The 25,587-nt window shown below is 40.8% G+C and overlaps 1 protein-coding gene and 1 long non-coding RNA gene across 3 annotated transcripts in view; both read right to left on the bottom strand.

Annotated features, from left to right (window-relative positions):
- Nucleotides 1–11,880, bottom strand: part of LOC134492298 (uncharacterized) — a 38,394-nt gene extending 26,514 nt beyond the window's left edge. For both annotated transcript variants that reach the window (XM_063296473.1, XM_063296474.1), the window contains exons 1-3: nucleotides 11,654–11,880; nucleotides 4,477–4,617; nucleotides 2,041–2,207 (exon numbers count right to left, since the gene is read on the bottom strand). The gene's annotated coding sequence lies outside the window, so the exon portion shown is untranslated. The remainder of the gene's footprint in view (nucleotides 1–2,040; nucleotides 2,208–4,476; nucleotides 4,618–11,653) is intronic.
- Nucleotides 11,881–13,516: 1,636 nt separating this feature from the next.
- Nucleotides 13,517–14,103, bottom strand: LOC134492297 (uncharacterized). Its single transcript, XR_010067422.1, has 2 exons — nucleotides 13,985–14,103; nucleotides 13,517–13,641 (listed from the first exon to the last, which is right to left on the bottom strand). It is a non-coding gene; the product is annotated as an uncharacterized LOC134492297 (long non-coding RNA).
- Between the last annotated feature and the right edge of the window lie 11,484 nt (nucleotides 14,104–25,587).

Genomic DNA, 25,587 nt, shown 5'->3' with positions numbered 1-25,587 from the left:
AAAAAATAATGAACCATATAACAAAGAAAAAAGACTATGTATATAGAAAAATGCATAACACTACACACACATGGGCTCAACAATCACCCTATGCAAGGCTGAGAAGAATAAGTTTTCCAGGACTTTCTGAACATTATCAAGATGGGAATCCTACAGCTTTCAGGGAGGGTACATTTCAGAGAGAAGGTGCCACAACGTAAAAGGTATGCTATGCTTCCTAGGTCCTGATAAATTATACTGTTTAATTGAAGGGACCTGGAGCACACTCAGCCTGCTGTCTTAGTGGAGGGGCAGAAATTATTAGAGGTTCCTAAATAACACCTGATCTACACCAAAGCTGTTTACTTCTTCAATAAATCAACCCTGACAAAAGCAAAGGAACTGGTCCAAGGTCATTCAACTTCATAATGCCTAGGTCTAGCCAAGTTTGAACAGCGTCATTTCTAAAACATGTAGCAACTTTAAAGGATGAGACACAAAAGATAGAGATGCAAGAATTCAGCTGATTCAGTCAGATCATCATTCCTGAAAATTTGCCTTGATTTTACTACTTTTACAGGTAGTTCTCATTTAGTCATTGACTTGTTTAGTGACTATTCACAGTTACAATGGTGATGGAAAACTAACTTTGTGACCAATCCTCGTATTTATGACCTTCACAGGTTTGTAAAGCAAAGGAAAGCTGAATAAAATCGTAAGCACAGTGGCGGTTTCACTTAGAGACTGCTTCACTTAATGATTGAATTTCCAGTTCCGATTGTGGTCATTAAACAAGGACTACCAGTATTCTGAAAAAACCCACAAAGTTTAGTATCTAAATCTAAGCTTTAGATACTAGGCTTAGATTAGTTTGGAAATCAATATTCCAGATACACTGCTTAAGATTCGCTGCTTAAGATGGAATTTGCTATTAGCTCTCTATAGCTCTTAATTTAAAATGGTCTTTGAGAAGCAATGAGGAATCTCAGAACAGCAAAGATAGTTCTTACAAACTTGGACTGAACAGCTTCCAGGGTATTAAATGTTGTAAAAGTATAAATCTGAATATCATAAAGAAACTGAGAAATAGCCTTAGCAAGAAAGACCTTGTAGACTGCTGTAATAAAATATGCTCCCTTTAAATGGAAAAATCTGATAGCTAAGGAGCTATGTTGAGCAACACTGACCTGATGATGCATACTTCAAGAAATGTGTACTCCAAGATAAAAGAGGCCTGAAACTGCACCCCAAGATATTTCTAAGTACATTCCTGTTTCTGTTGGGTTCCCACTAATTTGCCATTTATGCGTGTTGTGCAATGGGGAGTTTATAAAAATATCCCTTACATCAGCACATATGCCCATGTGGGAACGACTCTGTGGAGTCCCTGAACCACGTGCTCCTCTGTTGCTCTCTTTACAGGGAATTTTTGGATGACATTCATCTGTTTCATTCTGAAAAAATACCCTGGCAGAGTAGAAAGTTTATTTGTCACTTCTGCCTGACCAGGACTCTGATGTATCCTCCAAGGTTGCTTGATTCTGTGCTTCTATTCTATTTGTCTCACTTATGACTGAAGAATAGTATTAATCTTGGTGACTGCATTATTATTATTACTATTATTATTATTTGTTTACTTTTTATTTGTATCTAAATATATATAAATATAAATATAAATATAAATATATATATTAGGTCTATGCATTTCTGTATATATCTAACATATTTGATGTATTCTGAGTTTTCTGGCTGTAAGGCCCAAATAAAGGTTAAGATTTCTTTTATTCTGAAATTTATCGGCTTCTACTTGTGCCCCAGACCCTCCTAGTTTATCAGGACAGCCTAATTCAGTCAACAGAAGCAGATGGAATTATCTCAAGAAGCTGTGACAGGATTGCCTATTTATCCCATGGGGGTGAGGTGGGGATCTTATTCTCGCGGGTAGTTTGGTCTTCTTCAAAAAGAAATACATTGTACTTCACAGATTCTTCTAGATGTAATATAGTCAGTCATACAATCTAGAAATGCCCTTCCAGTTCTACATGCACAAACACACGTTACCTTTTCCTCATTACTTTGTGGCGTCGGTAGTAGTTTAGTTTCATGATAAGCCATGCAGAAATTTTTTGCTTCTCCCCAAGTCAAGCGATTTGTTGTTTCTATGTAATAACAGTTGTTCTTCCAATACCACCATCCAGGATCTTTTGGGCATCTAAGATGAATCACATCTGAAAAATAAACAGCTATGGCATGTTTAAACAACTAAACAATAAGACAAGATTTACAGAGTTTTTGCTTCTGTTGTTTTATAAATACTGACACAGTAAATTCTCCTTATCAACCCAGAAACATGATAAAACTTCGCATCTGATAATGCAATAACTTCATAACTGACAGAAGTCAACTTTTGAAAAATGTTTTTGCTCAAGATAACCAATTTCACTATAAAACCAATGTGGAGGATTTAACTCCTTTATGTTGCAAGTCAGGAATCTGTCTTGAAAGCTATAAAACTTCATACATGGAAGACCTCAGGAGTTTAATTATAATTGGAACTAATCTATGTGATAGATTGCTTCTTGATGGTAATCTATAGGTATCTTATATTTCAAGTTTAAAATCAGGTAGAAGTAATTCTTGTAAACAATTTCCCACATATAACAGTAGAGCATTTTGTTTTCTGTGTACATAGAGATTCAGGAGTTTTAGATTATTTCTGGTGAGTTGCCCTTGAGTGAAGCAGTTTTCAAATCTGTAACTAGTTTGCCATAAGATTGCTCCTTTGCTTCTGAATTTTGCAAGCAAGTTTCTTAAGGAAAAAAAAGGTTTTTTTCCCCCAAAGTGTCTAACTCCTAAAATTTGGACATCTAATTTTTAGCATCTTTCAATTCTTCATGAATCCCAGCTTGCAAACCCATAAGTTGTTCCAGAATCTTTACAAGTGGTTTCAATTTAACTATCCCATCTCAAAGCTTGTTGGAGAAGTCTCCTGAGAATAACACAGAATAGTCAAGGAAACAAATGGATCATTGAACAAATCAACTCAGAGTTCTCACTTGAGACACAAATGACCAGGCTCAAATTATAACACTTCAGACACATTATGTGAAGAACTAGCTTTTTGGAGCAACCTATAAAATTGGAAAAGGTGGAAGGAAAGGGAAGAAGAAGATGACGAGCAGCAAGGTGAATTAACTCCATTACAGAGACAGTGGGTGCAACATTGGAAGACTTGATGGACCAGGTTGGGGACAGATCATCCTGAAGAAAATCAATCTATGTGGTTGCTAAGAGTGATCACTGATTTGACGACACATAATCAATCAGTCATCTCAAAGCCCATTCTTTCTTCTCAATCAACAGACAGATAAGTCAGGAGTTATTATTGTTCTATCCATTTCAGCAGATCCAGGAGAGGCAGCTAGTGTAGACCCAAAAGATTCAGTAGAATCCAGTAAGTTCTCCATAATTCCAGGGCTCATGCCTCTCTGTCCACTAGAGTAGAGGTGGCATTGAGGTAGAAGGAGTGCAGTTTTCTTAGTTTCATGAGGCTTTTTGTAGCCTTTAGTTGTTAATATGTTATTGTATCTGGGTTATTAAAATAAACTTCAGAAAGCAGGGCATAAATAACTCACCACTGAAATCTTTATTTAAGGTTACTTAAATAAAATCCTCCACAGGGGTGATATAAAGTAAGGAAAAGTAATAACTTAGGTTGCCATTAGACCAGAAGTTGTCAGGGCCCTACTACAACTACTGATTCTTCCTCAGTCATACTCTGATGCAGATTTTAGTGTTCCGATAAATTGGAATACTACAATAATGCCAAAATAAGACATTACATTGCATATATGTCAGTAGTGTCTCACTATACTTTACACCGGACATGCAGACAGTGTCTATGAAAAGAATCTAACTGTCCTGTTCAGACTATGCAACCAGGCAGGGTAATATCAAAAATACTCTTTATTAATTAACTATTTACAATATTTATTTATTTATTTATCTATCAAATTTGTCACCGCCCATCTCCTCTGACCGGAGGGACTCTGAGCAGTTTACAATATAAAACAATAAATATATAATAAAATTCCAATAAAATCCCTCTCAAACAATTTCTCAACTACCCCATCTAATAAAATTCAGATGGCTGTGATCTCCTTCCATCATTATGTAGGAGGGGCACTTCAAGGCACTAGCCAACCCCAAGTATGGCGATTAAGTTCTTGAAGCATGAAAACTGGATTCAATCAAACCCAACTGGGCAACCACAATAACTTTAAAATCAGACTGGAGGGTGCCATGGTATAGCTATTCAAATCCTGAGAGATGTGGACAGTTGGAAAGGGATATGGTCTTCAAATATCCCTCCATCTCAGATGACTTCACTGCAATGGATTCCAGATGAGGGATAATAATAACAAAAATGAATTAATTCCTTAGCTGCTTCCTCCTTCTGATATAGCTATAGAAGGGAAAGAAACTTAAATTGCGTACCTTGTTGACAATCACTGCTTAAGCTGTCTTCATTACACTGCTCATTTTCTGCACATTGTCCATTTAACAGATTGCAATTTTCAGTTCCGTTACAGCTACAAATCATGCCACATTCTGCACCATAATAACGGGGTGCACATGCTGCCAGAAAATTTTTAAAAATTAAATGTCCCAGAATGATAACCAATTACAGTGTCATACTATCCCACTCCCCTCCCCACAAGTTTTATAACAGACATAGAGACCAAAATACTCCAAGGTTATCTATAGATCTCTGCTGAAAGGAAGTACTGAGCTGAATTATCATAAATTTCCATTTTCATGAGGCTAGCCACAACCAGAGACTGTCCTGTGCCTGGCCTGTTTTTTTCTCCCTTGGAAAGCAGAGAGATTGCTTAAACAAGCTCTCTCTTCCTGAGTGGCTTTTCTCCAGTACTTCCCTAATAAGTGCTAACTGCAAATTAATAAGCTCCATGACTGTAATTAACTAAGTAGCACCCTCTGGTGTGGCTTGCACTGCTGCCTGGAATTGACAAAATCCCTGCCTTGACCCTAGTTTCACCTACAGAGTGGCTCATGGCTTGCAGCCAGGAGCATAGTAGAGAAACAGCTGGTGCTACTGCATTCTGTCATGAGTGCCGTTGCATTCCTTTCCATGAGAATCTTCCATTGTGTGCCTGTTTACCTGTTTGTAATCCCTTCCTCTCCAATGTATGTAACAATAAACATTAATTTCCTTCTGGTTAGTCAATCCAGCACCAGGGTGAGCATTCCAAAGGGTGGAAGAGTGGGGTAAAGGGCTACAAGACCTGCCCCAGAAATCCAACTTCCTTGTGAATTGAGTTCTGGAGACTGTTCTTGCTGCTTGGCCTTATTCTGGCAGATTGAGGAAGGACCCCCTGAGGCTGGGGACATTTTGTTAATAAACTTCCTTAAAAGTTTGCTGCCATCCTGGTGTATTCCTTAGTATTCTCATATTTTAGTATCCATCCTGCAAATTCTAAATTAAGTATTGACACACAAGTTAGCAGCAACAGAGGCTATGCTAGATCAGTGTAGGAACAAAAACCTGTGGAAGATTATTATCACAATGAGGTTATAGAAAATAGCAATTATGAAAATTGATTTGAGATCATGAGTTCCTAAGTACCTTATGTGTTTTTCCATCTTCTCTACACCAGTTAGAAATTTGCTATAATGTAAGACTATTACTTATGTGCTTGCCTATGCATAAAAAAAACTAGACAGTTCATATAGCCTGGGGCTTTCCTTAGCCAAGGTTGCACTATACCCCCCTGGTTTGACTGTCATGAGCACCGTTGAGCTGAATGCATCAGCACAACGACACACATAACAATACCACAGAAACAAGAGCAAGGGATTAAAAGATAAGCAAAGCCACGCACAACAACAGACACAGACCCCGAGGAGAAGGGAACGACCCCGGCCAGAAAAACCAGTCAAGAGAACACAAAGGGGGAAGAAAGAGCGACAAAGACAGGGCGGATCACGAGGCACGCCTGGAGCTGTCAGCAGGAACACAAAGGATATCGCCCAGCTGAAAGCAATCACCGGCCGGAGGAAGAAAACGATTATGAGCGAAGCCCGGGGCACCAGCAGGGGTCCCGCGACCCCTCACCTACCGGCAACGAAGCATACAGGACTTGGGGGGATGATACAACCCAAGGTGGGGGGGGCGCTGACTGGCGCGGGCTATTTAAACCCCGTACCGGCGCGCTCCCTTCACTCTCAGCTTTTTCTAGCTATGCACTATGCTGAAATAAACCAGAACCTGATCTTCCCTAAATTAGTGTCTGTGTTTTACTCAGTAGTAGGCAGTGCATGACATTGACAATGACTCCAGGAGTCTGTCCACTTCTGCATCCCAATAATTGAGGAGATATTCTATTTTTAAAATACAATATAGATTGTTTTAATACAAAGTCTAAATAGAAAACATTGATGTGGCTATTCTGTTTAAACCCTATAAATGTGCATTCTGCATCTGCAGAATAATCAGAAGGGTCTGATTTAACAGGGCTTTTCTACTGTTCTTAAGTATTATCTCAATGGCTGATCTGTTCATGAAGCAAGCTACAGACTCTACCTCAGGCACTGAATTTGGGGTGTAGCTTACTGCAAGAATTTTCAATCTTTTGGGAGCTAGAAGGTTCTGTGAGTGTTTTTACACAATGGCTGCTGGTGGGAACAGGCTTGTGAAATCTTAAACTGGCTTTCATACAGAAAAGAACTAGTTACAAAACAAAGATTTACTATAATATTATATGCAATTTCCTCTGCTTCACTCCTGCAGGATGCTCCTGATTACCGCTGATTACTCTGAGCTTTCTCTGGATGGGTTGGCTTATTTCCAAATAAAGCATTAGAACACAGCCATTCATCATTTTTAGTCCATTTGGGACCTAGAGGCATTCAGAAAGATGATGTTCTCCCTCTGGAGAGCAGGATGGCCCTGACTCTGCTCGCCTTTCATGTGCCCGAGTCTGGGTCCCCGAATCCATGCAGGGATTCTTGGTTGTGCTAGTGATTATGGGGTATGATATTTCTCAGCTGCTATGTATTTTAATTTTTGTATTGTTGTAATTATTTTTATTTTGTTCACCACCCAGAGTCACTTATTTATTTGTTTGTTTGTTTATGAGATTTACATGGCCACCCAGCTGACTCATGGTGACTCCGGATGGCTTACAAAATAAAACCCCAAATACAAAACCCACTGCACCCCCACCTCCCTGGCAGGAACAATACATTCAGACAAACCACTTGATGGGCTCCACATCAACCTGGGATCCCCAGACCCGCTGGCAAAACCATGTCTTCAAGGCCTTTCAAAGGAGTATTTAGGTGGGGGCCAATCTTATCTCTGCAGGGATGATATTCCACAGGGAGGGAGCAACCATGGAAAAGGCCCTTCTTCTCAGTCCCAATAGATGGGCCTCCTTAATGGAGGGGGACCCGTAACATACCCACCTCCCTGATCTGGTAGGTTGGGTAGTTGTAACTGGGAAAAGGCAGTCCTTCAAATAACCTGGCCCCAAGCCATGTAGGGCTTTAAAGGTGATAACTAGCACCTTGAATTGGACCTGGAAGCAAATCAGCAACCAATGTAGCTCCTGCAAGAGAGGTGACACATGCAAATCTGGACTTGTACAAAACCATGCAGGCCACTGCATTTTGAACCAACTGAAGCTTCAGGATGCTTTTCGAGGGCAGCCCCAAGTAGAGTGCGTTACAGTAGTCAAGATGGGAGGTGACTACAGCGTGGGTGACTGAGCAGGGCCTGTTGGTCCAGGAAAGTCCAGGAAAGTGCATAACTGGCACACAACCCGTAGTTGCGCAAAGGCCCTCCTGGCCACAACTGCCATCTGCTCCTTGAGCAGGAGTCGTGAGTCCAAAGGAAATCCCAAATTACACACTGGATCCATCTGGGGTAGTACAACCCCATCCAAGACCAAAGATGGCAATTCTCCATGAACCAAAGAGCCCCAAACCCAGAGCCATTCCGTCTTGCCAAAATTCAGTTTCAACTTGTTGCTCCCCATCCAGACCTTAACAGCCTCCAGGCACTGCGAAAGGGAGGTCACAGCATCGCTTAGCTCATCATGGGCTGAGATATATAGTTGAGTATCATCAGCATACTAAGGGTATCTCACCCCATGGTGATGGATGATCTCACCCAGCAGCTTCATGTAGATGTTAAACAGAAGTGAAGAAAGTACTGAACACTGCAGAATTCCGCAAGGGCTGGACCTCTCGTTCCCTATCAACACTGACTGGGAACAGCCACAGAGGAAGGAAGTAAACCAGGACAACACAGTTCCCCCCACTCCCAACCCCCTAAGACGCTCCAGAATACCACGGTCAATGGTATTGAAGGCCGCTGAGAGGTCAAGAAGAGTGAGGATGGATACACTAACTCCCATTCAGCTCCTGCCAGAGATCATCAAAAAGTGCGACCAGTGCCGTTTCCATCCCATAGCCAGGCCTGAACCCTGACTGAAAAGGGTCCAGATAATCTGTTTCATCCAGGAACCTCTAGAGCTACAGCACAACCACCTTCTCAACAACGTTCCCCAAAAAGGGAAGATTGGAGACAGGACAGAAGTTATCCAACGGGGTGGAATCTAGCAATGGCCTCTTAAAAAGAGGGCAGACCACAGCCTCCTCAAAAGGTTGGGGCACCACCCCCTCCCCCAGAGAACCATTTATCACCACCAGAACCCACCATAGGAAAGCCAGGAGGCTTTCACAAGCCAGGAAGGACACAGATATAAACTACAGGGGGTAGTGCTCACAATCCCTAGGATCCTGTCCACTTTGGGACAGGGGTCAAACTGTTCCCAGATAAACAGGCAAGAACCTTTCCTGGGCATCTCCACCAGACCAACCGCCACACCAACCTCTAACTGGGAACAAATCCAAGTGACTTTGTCTTCCAGAAAATCAGCAAATGCCTCAGCATGCCCCTGCAGGTAGACCTCAGTATCCCCCTTCCCCAGAAGAAAACAGGTCACCTTAAAGAAGGTTACTGGGTGATTATTTGCAGACGCAATTAGTGCAGAGTAGTATTTACACTTTGCCACCTGAATTGCCAGGAGGTAGGCTTTAATAGCTGCTCTGACCCATGTTTGGTTAAGTCTATTCTTCATGTTCCACCAGTGGCACTCTAGAAGTCTCTTAATCCATTTTATCCCTCTCAATTCCTCTGTATACCGGGGGGGTGGGGGTGATGAGGTCCACTGGTCAAGAGAGGTTGCATGGGTGCAATCCTGTCCAAAGACCAGCCACTTTCCTGTTCCAGGTGGTGACTAGGGACTTGGCTGGACTACGCAGCAGATCTTCAGTTATATCCCCAAGCTCCTTCTGAAACCCATCCAGGTCCATCAGGGATGGATGGACCAATCTAATAGGTCCCACCTCCCTGAAGAGGGGTACAGCCCTAGAGAAGCTCATAGCCACCAAGGCATGATCTGACCATGACAAGGGGACCAAAGAAAGGTCCACCAATTCCAGATCACATAAGCACCACTCCAACAAGAATACCAAATCAGGTGTGACCGCTATTCCTAGTTGGGTCCTGGATCACCTGGGACAAGTCCATGGAAGTCATGGTTTCGATTAACTCCTGAGCTACCTCTGACCCAACCCCCAGGGATGGCAGATTGAAGTCCCCCAAGACTAGAAGTTGAGGAACTCCATCGCCAGCCCTGCGGTATGGTCCAGGAGCTTGGGCAGGGAAGCTGCTATGAAGCAGGGAGGTGGTATAGCAGCAACAATCCCATCTGGTTCCTCGAGCCCAACCTAAGAAAGAGAGTATCACAACTGGGTACCCATGGAGTGATGCCCCTGGAGGCCACAAGAGGTTCTCTGATGACAACAGCCAAACCCCCAGTTCACTTGTTGAGATGGGCAGCTATACAAATTGAATAGATGATTGATGATGATGATGATGATGATGATGATGATGATGAAATGGGGGAATACATGCTGCTTTGCTTTGCAGCATGCCCATTTTCCATTTTTTAAATTAAAATATCTCCCTCTTTTTTTTTATATTAAAAAGTCTGAAAATTTGGTGGACACCAAGAAAGATGTCTGTGCTTGACCACCACATTGGGGATTAATCCCTCTTCCAACTGTTCAATACTCCACACCCACCTGCTAGATCTCACCCATTTGGCCCTTGCTGTGTGAAGGACTAGAGTATTAATACAAGCGGATGGAGATTGGCCCAACTGTCCATTAAATTTGGTTTCTTAATATTAAATGGCAGAATCCCAGGAAACTCAGAGGGGAGCTTACTTTCTAGAAAGGGTGAAGAGCTAGCATCCCTGATTACATGCTAATTACTGACAATCTGGATATTTACCTTTGTGTCACCTTTCTCCCTGACAGTGACCACCTTGCTTTACTGGACTCTTTCTCTTTCCCTTTGAAAGCTGATACCATGACTCAGGTGACACCTCTGTGTCAGTTCAGAATGTACACAACAAATTTTGTAAATCTTGGTTTGACAAGGAAAGTATTCAGGCCAAGGTCCTAGTCATTGCGCTCATAAAACCGCCAGGGGCAGCAATGATCTGCATAGTAAAGAAAGGCCTTTAAATCCCTAAATATTTATTTTTAGTTGTCTACTTCCTGGAAACTTAAGTCCTCAACTCTTACCTCCAATGCACATAAGTTTCTAATGCAATAACCAGATACACAACTTAAGGTATCCTTGTGCTAGAAGCATTTTAATGTTGGAGACTTTGCTTCGAATTCTTCATTCTGTTGCAAACACGCTTCTCCAGGTACAGCAGTGGTGCTCTGAGGCTCTGCCAGTTAAAGTACTGGCTGACAGAAATCTGTGGGGGTGAGTCCCCAATCCAACTTGTACTGACCCACTGGGTATATTAATTCTTCATAGATGAAGCAAATAACAACCAAAGTGGTCCATTGTGGGCTTCCTCCCCAAAATCTATCTAAGCTGGGCCTAGACAAAGCCTGGAGTGAAGTCAAACAGAGAATTTTTGACCTTGTTGTACACAAGGGTAGATTTAACACTTCCTGTCTCTGCTATAACAAGCTCATGTACAGTATTAGCATTCCACTACCCCAAAAAATTCTAATACATACTTGTGGCCTCACATAGGGGATGCTCACTGGCACACTTTACGCTCAATGGTATTGACTGAGAGATTCAATAATATCCCCCGTCCAGAGCATTTATGTATATGTTCAGGCACTGAAATTGAGCAAGTTGCACATGTACTTTTCAAATGCTCTATTACCCTTGGAGGGCAGAGTTAATCTCTCATCTAATTGTAAATGACTTGGACCAGTCCCAGTAGGCAATTGTGTTTCCTATTAAATGACCAAAATTTTAAAGTCTCTAGGAAAGTGGGCAATTTTTTTGCTACAGCAATGACTATCAGAATTCGTTGGGTCTGAAAATAGCATAGGCTTGCTTAGCTTCTGCTGTGAATAGGCTTTTATTTTGTTTTCTTCTTTTTTTGTCTATTATTGTAAATTCTTTAAGAACTAAATAAACAATGAGTACCCAACATCCACTGGGGGCTTGGGCTTATGATATACAAATTATGATTCATATATGTCATGGTGTAGTAATCCTCAAAATAAAATCCCAAGTAAATGTTGAGTGTGGCATACATACCACTTTTTAAATATGCTGTGTAGATATTTGCAAAGGATCCATTGACAAGAACCAATCGTTCTGCAAGTGATGTTGTGTAAGTAGTTCTTATCCTCTGAATCCCAGTACAACGGTTTCTTTCAACTCTACAGTGTTGAACGGCTGCACTTAACGATGTGTGGTTGACTGATTTACTGTCTTTGGTAATGCCAACAAGGAAATAGCCATCAAATTTATGGAAATCCTTTGTTTCTACAATGTGAACAAAATTGATTTGGAAAATTAACCATGCCGTTTATAGCAAACCTTAATTAAGTAAGTGATTCCTTAAATGTTTTAGTCTTAGACTGCTTTTATTGCCATTTCAGCAACATGTAGGATTTCTGTATGGCAAGATGACTTTAGGAACAAGATCTAAAAATGGTGGGAAACTACACGTTAGATTATTGTATCTAGAGAGGCAGATGGTTTAGATAAAACCTATGACCAAACTCCTGTGATTTTAATAACAATAAAATAAACAGAAATTGAAAAAGTGCAACTTCTTCTATCACAAAAACAGAGACAGGGACGACTTCATCAGAATATCTGCATGCCAAAGCACTGCAAAAGGTAGAAGAAATTCACGAATATAACCATGTTGGCACTATTTAATTTTTAAAATAAAAGGGGCTCAGAGCTGAATACTATCTTCCTAGATGCCAAAGATATAAACTTGAGTCCAGTTACAGAGGGATGAAAGGAAAGGGTATTCTCTCCTAGTATTTAGAAACGAAGACTGAAAATGGATTCTAGATTAAGAGAACCATGAGGAAATATGGCTTCTTCAACACCATGATGAAAGCAAATGAGAAAAAAGGAAGAAAAGACCATCACAACCAACATTAAGAATATTAATCTAAAAAATTCAGTAACAAACAGGACATGCTGAACAATAAGCATTTTGTGACAAAGAGCAAGTAAGAACTTGCAGTGGATGGTGAGAACTTGACATCAGCCTACACATGTAGACTTCACTTAGCAACCACAATTGGGACCGGCAACTCATCACCAAGCACTGCAGTTGCTAAGGAAAACATCACATGACTGCAACGGGCTTACGACCTCACTTCCCCTTTGGTCACTAAGTGAAACATCACATGACCATGACTTACGATTTTACTTCCAACTTCTCTGTTAACTCTGCTTGTTGCAAACCAGTTGTGAAGGCCACAAATGGCAATCACATGACCGTGGGACATTGTGACAGCCATAAATGTGCGCTGATTGCAAAGCACCTGAATGGTGATCACGTGACCACAGAATGCTTCAGTGGTCGTAAATGAAAGGATTGGTTGCAAAGCTTTTTTTTTACATTGCTGTAACTTTGAATGGCTATTAAATGAGGCAGTCGGTAAGCAAGGACTACTAGTATTTGAATACACCAGGAAGATCAGAGATTTACCCAGAGTAGGGTTGATTTAGGGGCTCAAGCTGTTAATGTGGGAATCCTAAGAGGCTATTCTACAGTATTGGGATGCCTGACAGAGTCATAGAATAGACCCATGAAGAAGACGACTACGTGGTGTTCCAAGGTATTGGGTAGGCTCACAAAGTCCCAATATAGGCCCACAAACATTTGTGCAAATGGAAAGGGAAGAAAGTATGTACGGATAAACCCCTAGCTCAAGTTGGGCATAACTACATAAAGAATATTTGTCTTCAAATGTATTTGATTGTTAGTTTGTCATTTTAGTATCATTCTAAAGATTCGCAAATTACTGTGCCGAAATACTCATATTAATAAATTTAACTATCTTACAATATATTTAAACTCAGCGGATATTTTATGATATGGAAGTTCTTATAATTTTCATATAAATCCACAGCATTAAATCACCTTACCTTCTTCTCTTTTCTTGCAAATCCATAAGTTTTTCCACATGCAAGCAGTTCCTACCATTGAACCTTCAGGAACAATCAGATATATGCAGCACTTCCAATAGAATGTCCACAATTTCTTGTGAAACCTCAATTTCAAAGCAAGCAGAATAATTATTATTTTAGAAAATGGATTACAAGGTAGCCCAGGGAAACCACAAGCTTGTGATACAATAATGAAAATCGCAGACTTCTCAATTTTCAGTCATTGAAACTATAATATATGTTAACCCACACCATAAGGATCTCAGGAACCAAATGTTAGAAAGCAATATAGTGAGAACTAGAAGGTTAAAAAAAAAAGGATCTCAGTAAACCAAGGAGAGCAAGAGTAAAGCATAATTAATTTAATTTTAAATTAAATTAACATTATTTAGAAAAAACTATTCTGTTAAGGTTTAAATGGTTTTATGACATAAATATTTAACTTACCATTTTGAATCTGAAAATGAAGCGTTAGCGTACGACCACCGCACATGGGTACAAAATCTAATCCCATTAAGACCAATCCAGTAAATTCCTCCGGGCAGTATAGATAGAAGGAATTTCTTACAAGAGATAGAAATTGGAGAATATTTATTTTTTTGAATAAATGTCAGTTAAAAAAACCTCAAAAACAAATGTGATCAAGATTGGTATTTCCCACTGAAATTGCTTCCTGAAAAATCCAGTGTTATATAAGAAAAGACAGACATGTGAAAACCCAGTTATACCTTTTCAGCTTCATTGGCTAACCACAGAAGGTCTGTGTTACTATATCGTCTGCACAGACTTCTTGCCTGCTGCCATCTTTTATTTTCTCCTTTATGGATGTAGTAACAGCTGCCATGCCAATATATCCAATTCGCCTCATCAGGACACCTTCCACCAATCAAGGTTCCTAAAATGTAAATACACAGATAAAAACAGTCCCAGTTTAAATTTGTTTTGCTAGAGGTAGACTTGGGTTTTTCCTTGAGGATCTGGTTAGTGGTTTGACCAAGGCCCTAGTCCCTGCCTGGAATGGGCAGGTGGCTGAGGCATTAGATCGTATTGCACTTATGCAGTCTATCCCTGTGCACTGATCCTGGAGTGAACATTGGTTTACTGAGGAGCTCTAACAGATGAAGTTCTAGAAGACAGACCTGGAATACTGTTGAGGGAAGACTCAAAGTGAGTTTGACCGGACACAAGTAAGAGCCCATATTAGGGATTACCTCTTGGAGATAAAGGCTGCGAAATGTCATTATTTCTCTACCCTTACAGGCAGTTTTCATTTAGCGACTGCCTCATACAGTGACCATTTGCAGTTATAAGGGTAATGAAAAAATAACTTTGTGACCAATCCTCACATTTACGACCTTCACAGGTCTATAAAGCAAAGGAAATGTTCTATTCTGAGTATGAATCGACCAGGAGAAGGTGTTGTTGTTTATTCATTTAGTCGCTTCCGACTCTTCGTGACTTCATGGACCAGCCCATGCCAGAGCTTCCTGTCGGTCGTCAACACCCCCAGCTCCCACAGGGACAAGTCCGTCACCTCTAGAATATCATCCATCCATCTTGCCCTTGGTCGGTCCCTCTTCCTTTTGCCTTCCACTCTCCCTAGCATCAGCATCTTCTCCAGGGTGTGCTGTCTTCTCATTATGTGGCCAAAGTATTTCAGTTTTGCCTTTAATATCATTCCCTCCAGTGAGCAGTCTGGCTTTATTTCCTGGAGGATGGACTGGTTTGATCTTCTGGCAGTCCAAGGCACTCTCAGAATTTTCCTCCAACACCACACTTCAAAAGCATCGATCTTCCTTCTCTCAGCCTTCCTTATGGTCCAGCTCTCGCAGCCATATGTTACTACGGGGAACACCACTGCTTTAACTATGCGGGCCTTTGTTGTCAGTGTGATGTCTCTGCTCTTAACTATTTTATCGAGATTTGTCATTGCTCTTCTCCCAAGGATTAAGCGTCTTCTGATTTCCTGACTGCAGTCAGCATCTGCAGTAATCTTTGCACCTAGGAATACAAAGTCTTTCACTGCTTCTACATTTTCTCCCTCTATTTGCCAGTTATCAATCAAGCTGGTTGCCATAATCTTGGTTTTTTTGAGGTTTAGCTGCAAGCCAGCTTTTGCACTTTCTTCTTTCACCTTCATCATAAGGCTCCTCAGTTCCTCTTCACTTTCAGCCATCAAAGTGGTATCATCTGCATATCTGAGATTGTTAATGTTTCTTCCAGAGATTTTAACTCCAGCCTTGGATTCCTCAAGCCCAGCTTGTCGCATGATGTGTTCTGCATACAAGTTGAATAGGTAGGGTGAGAGTATACAGCCCTGCCGTACTCCTTTCCCAATCTTAAACCAGTCCGTTGTTCCATGGTCTGTTCTTACTGTTGCTACTTGGTTATTATACAGATTCTTCAGGAGGCATACAAGATGACTTGGTATCCCCATACCACTAAGAATTTGCCACAATTTGTTATGGTCCACACAGTCAAAGGCTTTAGAATAGTCAATAAAACAGAAATAGATGTTTTTCTGAAACTCCCTGGCTTTTTCCATTATCCAGCGGATATTGGCAATTTGGTCTCTAGTTCCTCTGCCTTTTCTAAAGCCAGCTTGTACATCTGGCAATTCTCGCTCCATGAATTGCTGAAGTCTACCTTGAAGGATCTTGAGCATTACCTTACTGGCATGTGAAATGAGTGCCACTGTTCGATAGTTTGAACATTCTTTAGTGTTTCCCTTTTTTGGTATGGGGATATAAGTTGATTTTTTCCAATCTGATGGCCATTCCTGTGTTTTCCAAATTTGCTGGCATATAGCATGCATTACCTTGACAACATCATCTTGCAAGATTTTGAACAGTTCAGCTGGGATGCTGTCATCTCCTGCTGCCTTGTTATTAGCAATGCTTCTTAAGGCCCACTCTTCAGGATGTCTGGCTCTAGCTCACTGACCACACCGTCAAAGCTATCCCCGATATTGTTATCTTTCCTATACAGGTCTTCTGTATATTCTTGCCACCTTTTCTTGATCTCTTCTTCTTCTGTTAGGTCCTTGCCATCTTTGTTTTTGATCATACCCATTTTGGCCTGGAATTTACCTCCAATGTTTCTAATTTTCTGGAAGAGGTCTCTTGTCCTTCCTATTCTATTGTCTTCTTCCACTTCCGCGCATTGCTTGTTTAAAAATAATTCCTTATCTCTTCTGGCTAACCTCTGGAATTTTGCATTTAATTGGGCATATCTCCCCCTATCACTGTTGCCTTTTGCTTTCCTTCTTTCTTGGGCTACTTCTAGTGCCTCAGCAGACAGCCATTTTGCCTTCTTGGTTTTCTCTTTCTTTGGGATGTATTTTGTTGCCGCCTCCTAAACAATGCTGCGAACTTCTGTCCAGAGTTCTTCCGGGACCCTATCTACTAAGTCCAGTCCCTTAAATCTATTCTTCACCTCCACTGCATATTCCTTAGGAACATTAGTGAGCTCATATCTAGCTGATCTGTGGGTCTTCCCTAATCTCTTTAGTCTGATCCAAAATTGTGCAAGAAGAAGTTTGTGATCTGAACTACAGTCAGCTCCAGGTCTTGTTTTTACTGACTGTACAGATGTCCGCCACCTTTGGCTGCAAAGGATGTAGTCAATCTGATTTCAGTGTTGTCCATCTGGTGAAGTCCATGTATAAAGTCGTCTCTTAGGTTGTTGGAAGAGAGTGATTGTTATGCAGAGTGAATTGTCTTGGCAAAATTCTATCAGCCTATGTCCTGCTTTGTTTTGTTCTCCCAAGCCATGCTTACCTGTAATTCCAGGTGTCATTTGACTGCCCACCTTAGCATTCCAGTCTCCTGTGATGAAAATAACATCTCTTTTAGGTGTGTTGTCCAGTAGGTGCTGCAGATCCTCATAGAACTGCTCTACTTCAGCTTCTTCAGCATTTGTGGTTGGGGCGTATATTTGGATCACTGTGATGTTAGATGGCTTGCCCTGAATTCGGATTGAGATCATTCTGTCGTTTTTTGGATTGTATCCAAGCACTGCTTTAGCCACTTTACTGTTAATTATGAAGGCTATTCCATTTCTTCTGTGGTCCTCTTGTCCACAGTAGTAGATTTGGTGGTCATTTGATGTGAAGTGGCCCATTCCAGTCCATTTCAGTTCACCGATGCCCAAAATGTCTATCTTTAATCTTGACATCTCACCAATAACCACATCCAATTTGTCCTGGCTCATAGATCTTACATTCCAGGTTCCAATGGTGTGTTGATCCTTAGAACATTGGATTCGCCGTTCACCACCAGCACCGTCGGCCACTAGCCATCCTTTCGGCTTTGAGCTAGCTGCGTCATCATGTCTGGGGCTAGTTGAACTCCTCCTCTGTTCCTCCCCAGTAGCATTTTGACCATCTTCCGACCTGGGGGTCTCATCTTCAGATGGTATACCAACATATCTCTGGTTGTACTGATCCATTTAGTTTTCACGGCAAGAATACTGGGGTGGGTTGCCATTACCTTCCCCAGGGATCGCATTTAGTCTGACCTCTCTGTCATGACCTTCCCGTCTTGGGTGGCCCTTCATGGTTTAGCTCATGGCATCACTGAGGTGCTCAAGCTCCAGCATCACGACAAGGTAACGATCCTTTGCTGAAGCCAGGAGAAGGTAGTGTTCTTTATTTACAAATTCACAATTATTTACACAAGTTAGAACTTAGTTCAAATGACAAACAGTCATCTCTCAGACCCATCCAGGCAAGGAGGTAGAACAGATCTGGGCTGTGGAGTTCTGGAACCTCATTGAATAAAGTTCTGGCGTAGCACACAGCAACGGAGCAAGGCTCGATTCAGTTGTAAAACGTGGCAAGGTGATGAGGCAAGATTGTTAGAGATTGTGACAAGGTGGCAAGGCAAAGCTCTGCTGTGGATCGGGGCAAGGCAGCAAGGCTAGGCTTGGCTGAAGAGCACAACGAAGCAACAGGACAAGGCTCAGCTGAAGCATACCACAAAGCGACAGGGTAAGACTCGGCTGCAGAACACAGCAAGGAGGCAGAACAAAGTGCATCTGAAAAGCATAGCAGAGAGCAGGACTCAGCTGAAGAAGGCAGCAGGACCAGGTTTGACTGAAGAATGCAGCGGAACAGCAGGGCGAGGCTTGGCTGAAGAACGCAGTGAAGCAGGGCTAAGCATGTGGTCTGGGTTCCAAAGGCAGGGCTCGGTTGCAGCCTCTGAGTCTTCACAGGTGCAGACCAGCTTGGAGTTCGTGGACTTGGCAGTTGAAGGCACAGGATCAGGCTGGGGATCGACAGATACAGGCTTCAACAGAGCTTTTAGCAAATGGTTGTCTCAGGCAACCCATTCCTGGCACTGGCACCCTGCTATTCTGTTGTCTTCCTGCCGTTTCACATTGGTGCCCAATCAGGCTTCTTTCTTCTTGGCGCGCTTCTCAGCCTGCCTTTCTCATGCACTCACAGGTGGTAGTGAATCCGCCTCCTGGCTCTCACCAATTCAAAGCTCCGGACTTTCCCACCTTGCTGAATCATGCTCTATTTCAAATTTCCCACCTTTATCATTATTACCAACGTTCAACTCCAACTCCCCCTCCTCCAAATCAGAGTCAGACTCCATTCTGACAGGAAAGCAGAAGTAAGATCATAAGCACAGTGGCAGTTTCACTTAGCGACTGCATCTCTTAACAACCAAGCTGTCAGTCCCAATTATGGTTGCTAAACAAGGACTACCTCTATTGCGTCTGCTGATAGTTCCCATCTGTGTTTAACATCTCTTCCATCTTTGTTCATTTTTGCTTTCTGTTGCTTTCTTGTTTTTAAATGTTTTTAACAATTTGCAAACCATGGTTGCTGGGAGTTAGGTAGCATATAAATTTAATAAATTATGATTATGATTATATAACGTAAGAAAACTTTCTTTTGGCAACTAATACTCATTACTTGATTAGACTAATGTACTTATCTCATCCAGCTTCTCTGCCTACCCAAAATGTAACAATTAATTTTATATTCATCCATGATTCCCCATTTCACAAGTGCCATAGAATTTGGGTCCAGTTCTACTGTCCAATTCCATTATTTACAGTTTGCTGTAAAGAGCTTCAACTTTCTAATCTGCAAGTGACTGATTGATTGATTGATTGATTGATTAATTAATTAATTAATTAATCAACTGAGTCAAATAATAAGGGGGCTGTTGGAAGGGTACTTTGGACATACAGAAACCAAGGGCTAGGTGAACTAGACAGAAGTTTACAGGGTGAACTAGAGAAGATTTTTTGCAGGGTTGCTTGGCAAATAACCTTTTCTAGTGAGTATGATGGATGTTGAGCTTAATAAACTACATGATTAATACTCAATCTAAGTTCATACAATCCCTATGTGTGATAGTTGCCTTAATTCCAATAAAACGCTCAGACTCAAAATGACAATTCAGGTTCTGAGTTTATTTAGAAAAGGGTGCAAACAGGTAAAAAGCTGAGAATGAGAAAAGCGCGCCTAAACTCAAACTAAATAGCATCTTACAAACAGCAGCCCAGCCCCTCCCTCACATACAGTTCACCTCACATTCCCAGGTGCTCCTAACGAGCTCTGCTGCTCAATGGGCAAAGAGACCTTGACATTTCAGAGATAGTCTAAACACATTCCTTCTGGCACAGATCAACACGTTTTTTGTACAAGGCTCGCAGCAGCACCCTCCCAGCCAGAACACGTATCAGCACCATGGCAAGCGAACCGTTACGATGCAGAAACATCAGAACGGTGAACATGACACTATGTAACAGTAACAACACCCCCCACCAACTCCCACCCCAGCTTAGGATGGCTCTGACCCTGCCAGTTTTTCCTAGAACATTGGCAACCTGGCTCTTTCACCAGGCCAGGATGTTGGTTGAGACCATCTGTGTGTATTTGGTGTTAGATTGTTATTATCTGGATACAATATGTTTGTTCTTTGTTCTTTTTTCATTTTTAATTACTGTGAGCTGTCCAAGCCTGTACCCTAGTAGGCAGCCATATAAATGGAATGAATAAATACATAAATACAATCTGAATTCACAGATGCATGGAAATATAACAGCATCGCATTGCTAGGATATAGAGGAATGCAAAAATAATCTTGACAAAGATACGCAGGAGCCGTGAAGAGGAAAAAGGAAACTCAGTCATAGGAAAGGGTAAGGCATAAGAAAGAAATGCAAAATAATCCAGCCTTGATTGTCTTTGGTGTAAGAGGGTGCAGAGGGAAGCTCTGGCAGGCTTTCAAGATTCTGTCAATATACCTACAACAGTAAAGTAGCATTCCTGGAATCCTTGTGATGCCTGTTTTCTGACCTGGCCTACTTCAAAGGGATGGCAAAGGGTAGACTGAAACAATGATGTGCCAAAGTTGAGGAGAAGATCGAAGTATGACTGATGTATAAGAGTGCAAAGAGCCAGCCAGGACATGAACTTCCAAGACCAGGAACTGCTCAAGTTCAACTAGACCTCTCCCTAAATTCTGTTATTAACTGTAACAATATTTCATTACAAGATTGATGAAAACAGCTGGTAAGTGATACAAAATAGAGACAAAAAAGAGCTCTAAGTTTCTTTCTCTCTCTCTAGATAGAACATAAAAGCTTCTCTATTCTACAGTATGCTTTTTTATTTGCTGCTTTTTGCCTGCTACTTCTCTTTTTTGTGCCTGGAGGTCTTTCTGGAATCAAAGAGTTAGAAGAAAACTTTTGGTAACTATATGATTGCTAATTTAGATAACCTCCCTGCTTAAATTAGCTTGGAAAACTATGTTGATCAGCGGTGCATACCTCTAATTAGTTATGCTGGAATTGAGACATGTACTGTATTTAAACTGTGGTTCGTTAAACCTATGCAACGGCTGTTCTGTGTACTGTTGCTTTCTGTGGTGATTGTGGCAACAAATGTTTGATAGCAAAGGAAAGGATTCTCTATGTTTTCCCCCTTCCAAGAGGAAGTATTGACAACAAAGGTTTAAATCTGCAGCCTTCAGATATATAAACGCTAATAAAATGGAAACTGGGTACTTCACAAATAGCAAGCACAGGTCACTTAGAGTAGTCTGCCAAATAACTATTAGAGCTGTGCAGCACTTTAAATTTAAAAGGAAAAAGGTGCTTTGGAAGATATATAGAGACATTCATGTTGCACCTGTCTGCAAGTGTTTAAAAGAGCTACATAAGCACACAGCTGGGAAGAGATGCTGCTTCTCTGACAACCTATAGGTAGGTGCTATGTTCTGCACGCTTGGAAGCATGCTCTTGAATCTGAAGCATTACACACCTTATACGTAAGCATGTAACAATAACACTCTCTGAGGGATTTGACAGCATCAATGTCTGTTGCAAGTTATAATCAAACTACATCATTTAATCTATGTATGTTCGTGTGTGTGTGTGGATAGATAGATCCTTGCTAAATACATGACTTTCAGAAAACACTTCCCGTAGGCTAATAAAATAAACTTTTTAACAAAACTTTTCAGGGAAGGAGAGGCTGTATACCTCTATTTTCACAATGGATGTGTCTTTGTTGAGTAAACTTAGTGAAGAGTAAATGTTTATCATTGTTTAAATAGCAATGTCATTCATGCTATGGGACAAGAAATAAAAGATTTAAAGCTAGATTTTCTAATTTTTCTTCACAGATGGGCAATTCCTAGCCCTCGGAAGCAGGCAAGGGCAAACCACTTCCGAAATCTTGCCAAGAAAACTGCAGGGACTTGTCCAGGTAGTCACCAGGAGTCAAGACTGACTTGAAGACACACACACAAACAAAAAGATTCTTGGACAGTCTGTTTCGGACATTCCCTGCTGTAACAACTGGCATTTAAATAATGGCAGAAAGATATATCTAAATTTATTTGGCAAGGTAAAAAACCACAAGTTAAATATAAGGTGTTGCAAGATGCTAAAGAAAGAGGAGGCTTAGCTTTGCCTGATTTGAAATTGTATTTTGCAGCTTGATGTTTAGTTTGGCTGAGAGTGGGTGATGCTGAGAAATAGGTTATTGGACTTAGAAGGGCATGATCTGAGATTTGGGTGGCGCGGCTATTTATGGTATGATAAAGTTAAGGTTAATGTTGATTTAAAAAATCATTTTATCAGAAGTGCCATCCTGATAATTTGGAATAGATATAAATCTAGACTATGTCCGAAAATACCTCTATGGTTATCACCAAGGGAAGCATATTGTAGAAGAGAAATGGCAACTAAGCAGAAATGGTTAACTCATGGCGAAGGATAAATTATTCACATGCAGAATTAAAAATAAAATCAAGAGAAGATTTGATATCAGAAGGATATACAGTATGTGTCAATGGTTTTCACATGTACAATTATTAGGAAGATTTGAGGTTGATGAAAGGATTTTTGGATCCGAACATATAAAACTGAATTTGAAATTGAGTTATGTACTAATGATGAACATCTTATTGCTAAAATGTATAAACTTCTGTTGAGATTCGATTACATGTCATACTGTCAAGCTTGTTATTACTGTAAATAGCCTCTACCTAAACTTTGATTTGACTTGATGTCATGTTCACCGTTTCAATGTTCCTGGTACGTCGTAACGTTTCGCATGTCATTTGCCGGATACGTGTTTGATCTCAGGAGGGAGGAAGATTCCTCTTCGGGGAGTTCTTATCTGTTGGCTGCTGGGTTGGAATGTGTTTGGGTTATCTCATGTGTTCAAGGCTGCTTTCCCAGGATGTGTGGAAAACGGTTACCAGCACCTGGGAGGGGGGTGGTTGCTATGGCCGGTAGGGGGGAGGGATTACGTTTGGAGCTGAGGGTTTTTAGTTTGTATTTGGCGCGCTTTTAGTCATTCTCAGCTTTCTCTGTATCTGCCATAATTTCCCTAATAAATCAGATTTCATTTAAGTAACCTCTTGTGAGTCTGAGTGTTTGGGGTAGGCAACCATTACACTTGATTTGTTACAACTCATATACCCCTCCAATACAAACAGGACTCTGAATGGCTTCCATTCTTGAATACAGAAAATTTAAATAATCCATGCAACAACAAAAACAAACAAAAGCAACCCACTGCCCAACAACAGCACACAGAACCCATTATATAAGGGTCTCCTCATATCAGTTCCCAAGATGGCTTGGAACAGACAGGTTTCAATGGATTTACAAAACATCAGCAGATTTCAACCTTACGCTTTTAATTTTGCTCAGTATATTTAGCCACTTTCCCTAGATGATAACTTCAGCTCAAATCAGAAAAGTATTAAAGCTATAGGTAGGAAGTTCTTACGCCATAGTTCTAATGATGCTCAGATTCTTGTAGTCATATTCAGAAAATGTGTGAAGAGAGAAAGCCCAGGTAAGTCCCTACGTTACCTTTTTCGCAAGTGAAAGCAGGATCATAGTTGCTGCAGAACACGCTTTCCCCACACAACCCTGTATGTGGGTTACATGGTGTGTCATCATCACACCTGGGGCATACATGTTCACACGTCTCCCCGTATCTTCCAATAGCACATACTATAAAAAAAGTAAAATGTTATATTAAAGTACAGAGATTGCGTCTGTAATTCACACAATAATAAACATTTACAACGCTAGAGAACATATTGTGTGTGTGTGAAGATTTGCAGCTCATCCTAAACACATTTTTCAAGGAAATTGCTTAATAAAAATTATTCAAGATACACTATTTACGAAATACATTTCAATCATGCATAGATCTGGCCTTATGCTGTAATATTTGCTATGCTCATTTTCATTCTGTAACTTGCTGTCCTGCTGTCTCTCCCATATCAAACATGTAATAGAAAACTCCTCTGGGCCGGGACCTATCTTGTAATTATTAACTGCAATACTTATGCATATATGCACTCAAAGCATACGCACTCACACACTTTTCATTTATATTACATACACACATCCATTCAAACAGCACTCACACACAGCACAGCCAAAAGAAAGAAGCTTTAACATTTTCCCTGTCCTCACTACTGAGAACTGTCCAGAACATCTCCTCCCATTATGCCTGTTTTAGCCTCACGTCTGATAATGCTGAAGTTACTGAAGTATAGTTGCTAGTACCGCAGGCTGCTTACATCCTGATAGCCTTCAACAGTCATTCTGGCAATGCTGCAAAAGTGGCAGAGAGTATAAGAAATCATTAGAGTAAGCAGAAGGCAATATCTTATTTTGAGATACTCAGTCCCAAACTGACAGGAAACCTTGGTAGATTGAAGGCCTCATACAAGAGATTTAGAAAAAGCACACACTAATCGTTTGGCTACATTAAACTCTGCAGGCAAAAACAAGTTATAAAGAATGGTATACGTATTTCCACTGCATACTTGATTTGATCAAGGTTCTCACTGTTTTTTCTCTAGTATTATATAGGTCCACACTAGTATGCACCAGGAAATCTTTTCCAGTATGTGTCACTCCAGTACATGTTTGCAAGGCTAAACAGGCCTGCTTAGCCTGATCCAAGGTAGAGTACTTAGAAGCTTTCCCATGAGGCAAATAAAAGGCTCTTCCATCAAGTTCCGTAAAGAGATCGACAACTGTTGAAAATAAAAGCGACCATCAAGCAAAACAAATTTTATAAAATATTAAAATGAATTAACATGCAGCTGATCAATACACAACCTGCAATTCATGCACAAATAAATACAGCCTGTGGATAACAATCTTATGGTGGCAGGGGGTGGGGGGGAGAACAAACTTAGAAGGGCAAGCTGGTTAATTTTTTATAGATAAGTGTATGTAGAGAGAAAAGCTATTTTTAATATGTCACTTCGCTAACTTATTTTTTCTTTAGCATGATTTAAGAAATGACTTTCCACTGGCTACTGATACACATTAGATTATTGTACTATCCTTTTTTACAATGGCTGTGTCCATATAACATTCTTAAATGAGTAAAAGGCAGGGTTACTGTATTGTGTGATAGTCTAAAGCCAGTCTTATGAGTCCTACCCAATCAGCTGTGTCATGCAAACACCATAAATCAGTCAAAAGTGTGGCAGTGGCTCAGCCTTGACTATTTAGTCCTAAAATGGGTCTATAAAGAAGAT

Source organism: Candoia aspera, chromosome 2, assembly GCF_035149785.1.
Source record: "Candoia aspera isolate rCanAsp1 chromosome 2, rCanAsp1.hap2, whole genome shotgun sequence".
In the NCBI taxonomy this organism is placed as follows: Eukaryota; Metazoa; Chordata; class Lepidosauria; order Squamata; family Boidae; genus Candoia; species Candoia aspera.
This window is presented reverse-complemented; position numbering and strand designations above follow the sequence as displayed.